Source organism: Merops nubicus, unplaced genomic scaffold (assembly GCF_000691845.1).
Source record: "Merops nubicus isolate BGI_N331 unplaced genomic scaffold, ASM69184v1 scaffold10342, whole genome shotgun sequence".
In the NCBI taxonomy this organism is placed as follows: domain Eukaryota; kingdom Metazoa; phylum Chordata; class Aves; order Coraciiformes; family Meropidae; genus Merops; species Merops nubicus.
The window spans coordinates 1-6,585 of NW_008595635.1; positions in this window are offsets into that span (position 1 = coordinate 1).

Here is a 6,585-nt window from a genome sequence, read left to right on the forward strand (position 1 = left end):
CTCTGGTGGCCGCAGGTCGGGCCGGGCCGGGCCCGCTCCGCTCCTCTCCGCAGCGCCTCGGACGGGGCAGGCAGCCACTTCCTCCAGGGCACCTCAGGCCCTGCGCAGGGGGAAACCCTCTGCTCTTTCTACGTGGTTCCTGAACGAACAAAACCACTGCAGACACCTACACCTACCCAGTCTCCTGTAAAGGGACTGACCTGATTCTGTCCCTTCACACAACACAAAATATTTCAGTGCTGATGGAATATGTTTTACTACTGTTTTCTTCAGTTCCACCTAAGTCCTTAACATCCCTTTCTCATTACATCTCATGGAATTGAGACAAATAGTAAAGGCACTGAAAATACTTTTTAACAGTCAGTGAAAAATTGTTGCCAAGGTACAAACTCCACCTTTCAGATTTGTTCCATTTTCATTTGGCTTGCACAATAAAATCACAATATTTTGCCTACCTTCATTTCAGGGGGGAGAAAGGAGTAATTTTTGTTGACATGGTTGTATAGATCCAAATTTCTTTTCAGAGAGAAAAATTCTGTGTAGTGGATCTATGTCTGACAGCACATCTATGTTCTGTGGATTTTACTTGCCAGTTCTCCAGATACAGAAATCTGATTCTACCTCACCTATCCCTGCTTCTGAGATGGCAGCTGATGTTTCACAGCCAGTGTGTCACCTGCATAATCTAGAGGATGATCATCAGATTCAGCCAGAAGTAGTCTACTGTCTGTTACACAAAGTATTATTTTCCTATTATATCTACCCTCCTGCTGCTGTTTTACTATATCACCAACATTTTCCTTAAATAGTCTGTAATACTTGTCTAAAAAGATGACCAATTTTTGTATTGATCTTTCCTTTTTAAGTCTGATAGGATGCAGAAGAAATACGTAATTTCAGATTCAAACAGTCCACTGCTCCAAAACTCATGAACCCAGAGACAAACGCAGACCTGGTGTTGGCTGTGGTCCTTAATGCACTAACAGAAGTTGCTTGGCAGTGAACACAGGGTATGAGCAAGATTGGTGAGAAGTTTTTTAGCCACTGAATTGGTTTCAAATAATCTAAACAAATAACTTTGCACAAATGTATTTGTTTTAGCAAAATTCACCAAGGCCTGAAGCACGTCACTTGCAATTACTGCAAAATCATTTCTTTGACCTGAAAAATACAACCTCTTCCCCTCCAAAATCCAGCCACAATATTGCAGCACAAATAATTTCCTCTCCCTGGAATGTTGGCTCTCTTACCTTTCCAGGGACATTCTCCTTTTGGTTCCTCTTCTTTAGCTTATTACAGGTAAGATGCTTGTCTTCATTCTTTCAGGCTTTCATAACATGTTCCCATCACGTTGGGAATGATCAGTCAGTATTTAGGACCTCAAAGTTTCCTTTGGCTTCTAACTGGTCTGTAACACAGTCATTAGTTCTCATTTTGCAGCAGAAGATCTTTTCATCTTTTAGAATTATTGATTCACTTAAGATGACAGGTCCTGTAGAGGTCACCTAGTCCAGTCTCCTGCTCAGAACATTCAGAGCTGGATCAGGTTGCTCATCTACACCTTCTGGGCACTCGAGGACAGTGGCTGGAACTGCCACAGCCATCTCCAGGCTCAGTGAATCCATCTCATTTTCCTGAACACAACATTCTTGTTTCCTAACCACCTTTGTGTCCTTCACCCATTCCTTCTCTAATCTGACAAAATCTCTTGTATTGGAGGCCTCAGAATGGACATGTTACTCCATATGCAGCTTCAAAATGCTGAACAGAGAAGTTTTACCACCTCTCTTAACGTGAAGGCCTTGGTTTTGCCAATGCAGCATGGTATCCGATGAAGCTCTGCTGCCACAAGGGTGCACTGCAGACTTGTGTTCAATTTGTCTACCACAAAATTTGGATGTACCCCCACCTCGCTCGGGTCCTTTCCTGCAAAGCTGCTTTCTGGTGAGTGGGCTCAGTCTGCAGCATTGCACAAGGTGGATCCTCCCCTGATGCAGGACCTGCCCTTTGTCTGAAACCCACGAAGTTCCTGTGAAACCACATCTCCAGCTTGCTGAAGTCCCTCTGGATGGCAACCCTACCTTTCAGTATACCACCTGCAAGAACAGACCCCCTGGTTTGGTGGTAAAACCTGCACACTTGCCAAATGCTCTCCATCCCACTGTACAGGTCACTGGTGAGGACTTTATGTGTTTCTGACCCAAGGAACTTAAGACAGCACTTAAGTGGCTGTCACAGACTGCAAACAACTGCCCAATGCTTGGAGTGTGGCCCAGCCACTCCTACAGCCACCTTGCAGCCACTCACCCTGCCCGTGCTGCCCTCACATGCCTGCTGGGGTTCTGTGAGAGACAGGATCAAAGCTTTACTGACCTCAGCATAAGGGTACCCACAGCAACTCCTTGTCTGCACAGAACAGGCATCTCATCACAGAACGCACTCGGGCTGCTCAGGCACAGGTTTGCCTTTTCTAACCCCAAGTTGGCCAATCCAAATCACCTACTTGTTTTCATGTGGCTGCATCCTCTTTCTTGTCATTTTTGAAGATGGGAATAAAATTGTCCCTTTTCCAGTCACTGGGGACCTGCCTCAACTGCAGCTTTTCAAAGGCAACTGGCTCGATTTGGCCTCCTCCACTTCTGGTGCTTGGCAGGAATTGGCTCTTGGCATTCAGCATCTAGCACAGTACTCTATCAATACAAATAAATATGAATAGGAAACTAAATCAAACACAAACATTTCTAAATCAATGCTAATTGATTTTAAGGCAATTTGATTCAAAAATCAAACCTATTGTAACATCCAAGAATTCTAGCTACTCAAAAAAAGTTTTACCTGAAATGCTGTTAATTCCAATAAATACTTGAGGCTGTCATTTGAAACAAGAATGTGAAGAAGAAAAATGGTTAAAAAAATATTAGGCATAGTAAAAAAAATAATCATGACTGCTATGACCAGAAGGTGGCAGCTGTGGAGATTTACTGTCCAACCGAGCGTGAATAAAGAGTACAGTACCTCACTTATTCAAGGTGACATGTTCAAAAGACATACAGTGAAGCTCACTGGATTACTGCCAGATGCATAAGACAGTGAAAAACTTCCTGCAGAGCTTAAGACAACCATGTTCTCTTTTTTTCAGATAAATGTGACAAATTCTTTTGCAAAACTTTTCTGACCATAAAATTTATAGTCCAAGAACAACACATAGCAAGGGAGTAAAATCAGGTAATTTATTTTTTAATGAAATAATCTCTTTCCTACAGGAAACATTTATTAGTTTATTGTAGATGGGCTCTAATTCCCAGTATAACATTACCATAGGATATGGTGATAAGGACAGGGCAACGTGTGTGCCAGCTCCTGTTGTCTTCTTTCTGATAGCTTACCAAAATCAGAGGAAAAGATTTTATTACCATTTTGACCTGCATAAATGAGAGGCACACATACTACTATCATGCAGTGGGCCTAGAAGGACCTATTTCTGTTATTTGTCTTAAAAGTGTATATCTGTAGAGACTACTGGACCATGTCCTAGAATAATAGATGTGAGTGGACGTGATCCTATCACTTTAACCTTATTATCCTAGTGGTTTGCTCATTCAATATGTTTATTCAAACTGGTAACTGCATTTAAAAAGTTATATTTCAGTAATAGTTCTCTGTTGTAACAAATCCATTAATTTCATAGCCATCTGTCTGCGATGCTATTACACCTCAGGAGAAAACATCCTAACATATTAAAAAAAAAAAAAAAAAGCAGTTGATAGCCTTTGTGCAAATACGATACAAATTTGCCTTCTCATGTAGAGCTCATTTCTAAGATGCAAGATCCCAGCAGGCATAATGAGAGAGTTTGCCATTTATCTGTAATTATAATGTCAAACACTCGGTCCTGCGTGTCATGGACAAATCTTTGGTGACAAGTGGAGTTACAGTACACAAAATGTAAGTTAACACAGTAAAAAGAACAAAGAGGGTTGACTATGAATCTGAACGTGACTCTGCCTTGGCTTACATCACAGTCTTTTACCTCCTTGTGTTTCACAGTTAAGTAATTCCTTGCATTGCTGAATGATAAGACACATTCTTTCACTCTTAGTGACCTAAATATTTCTCTAGTGTAAGATGCTCTTTGAAATAATCAGCTGCCCAACAAATCTATACAGGTCCTCTCTTTGGTGTAGGTTTTCTGTATGTTATGCGTGAACCTTTTCAATTGCAGAAACTTGTAATTGCTTTACATTTCTGATCACCAACAGTAGGTTATAAAAAGCAGGTAAAATAGTGGTTTTATACATAAATGGCTATTATTTCCTGAAGAACCAATTGCAATACAGAGTTCTGTAAACCTGTGTTGGACAGAAAAAGGCTCCTTGAGCAGGTAACTCCTCTGAAAGTAGCTGAGCAGTTAAACCTGACTCCCTACAAGCCTGAGCTACAAAACCAGACACAGACGCACATGGAAGAGTGCTTCCATGTACCACCTTGTAATTCTCACAGTCCACAGAACTAGTACAACTGTACCTGCTTCCCCAGAGGATGCCAAAAGCCCGGGCTCCCTTACCTACCACTTTGTAGGTGATTCTCCAGCAAACTATCTCCTCGCAACCCAGTCAGCGGCTTCACTGAATAGTGGAAATTGGGCAGAATTACACTTGCAGAAAATGGTCTCTAATATGTCACAACTATGAGGTATATGTTGACCTATAAATTTTCTATTATAAAGTTCCTGAAATTTTTGTTCTTTGGCCCTTGTGGATCCGTAACGGCCCTGTTGGCTTTGTGTTAACCCTAACAACCTTGCAGCTGAGTCTTTTTACTCTTGTACTCTTTACTTTTCACTTTATATTAACAAAGAAAAGATTTTTACAGAACAGATCAAGCTTTTCATCAGGGAAAAAGATAATTTCAAAGCTTCTCCAAACACCTGTCTTCAAAAGCCTGCTGCACTAAGCAGCTGCACACTTGGCCTATGCTTCAGAGCAATTTCTGGCTCCTAAGTGACCTGCTTCCAGTCTCAGGTATGCCCAAGCTGCTTTTAAGGCTCATCTCCATCAGAGATGGCATAGCCACGTTGTAGCATTTTGTTGGTGCAACAATAGAACCATAATTACCCACCTTCCTCTGAATATCCAATGCAGTGAATGTTTAGTGTCTTACTGCAAAAACACCCCAGTAAAGGCTATAGCAGGGTGTAGCAAAGACAAGATGTTAAAACACAAGGGAAGCAAACACAGGTTCTGTAATTATAGTTTATTGTAATTCTAATGCTTTGTCTACTCCTGAAGACTCCTTTAGTTAAATTTGTTTGTTCCAGGCTTTTCTTCCCGTACCAGTTTATAAACACAAGAAGCATGTATATTTTTTCTTATTATTTTATTGAAAAGGTACATTTAAAAAAATACACAGACATTTTACTATTATGGATCGCAGATAAAGATGCTCTAAAAGTTAATTCTATTTTTTTTTTTTTTTTCTTTCTTCCACCTGTTGTCCCCATTATCACATAATTACTTCAGTCTGAGTACTGTATATTGATATCACCTTTATAAAAGGATTGGGGAGGTAAGAACATAGGTGGGGCATTACTGCAATATATTAAGTAAACAGAGAATACGGTCAACTATAAATATTTTATGTTCTGTACATTATTGCATTAGGGAGCCACAATATTATGCAGCATTGTTACAAAGGAAACTAGCTAGAAATGAAGAAAAAAGGTTATTTACGTACAAATACATAGATCCATTGTCTTCTTGAACAATGCATATGAGCTGTGGTATGTGCAATTGAAAAGCTTTTTTTCTCTTTAAACATTGCTTAGCAACACCAGTGAGTAAACAACAAAAATAAGTTAAATGAAAGTAGTAAACAAGTAGTAATCTTAACTATATGTTATATGGCTTTCTATTTATAATTTCTCTAAATAAAATGTGACACGAAAGAAATAATTAAAAGCTTCAGCGCTGCATTGCTGTCAAACATTTGCACAGAAACAAAAAAAATTTTAAAATCAGACATGTGGTACATCATTAGTACTACACAAGATACACCAGTACTGGGGCCTAGAACAGTTCACAATCCCTGTCAACAAGAGCACACTGAAAAAGAAAAGGACGCAATTAATTTTTGAGATGTTATCAACAATCAAGCATTTGGTTCATCTACCTTTTTTTTTTTTCACATTAGAATATATCCTGTTGGTTTTGAGAGAAGTATTTACAAAGGTGTGAGTGAGGAAGACCCTAGTTTTCAAGTCTGTCAGGAAAATATTTTGTGTTCCTTGATTCCAAGGTGCATCATACACATTGCTCAGGAAAAAAAAAAAAAAAATAGAAATTAACAGATCCGTGAATCTTTAATGGTACAAATTTTTTTCAGTAATTAAGTTTTAACTAAATCACTGACTACTTGGATTTTTTTTAAAAAAAAAAAAAAAAAAAAAAAAAAAGAGAGACAGAGAGAGTTGTCTAGACTCCAAAATGCAGTACTGTGAAGGATGAATTGTATGGTGTGGAAGGTTGAGGCATTATGCTGGATGGCATTTCAAGAGAAAGACCTTTTTAAAATCTCGACCCCATTCCT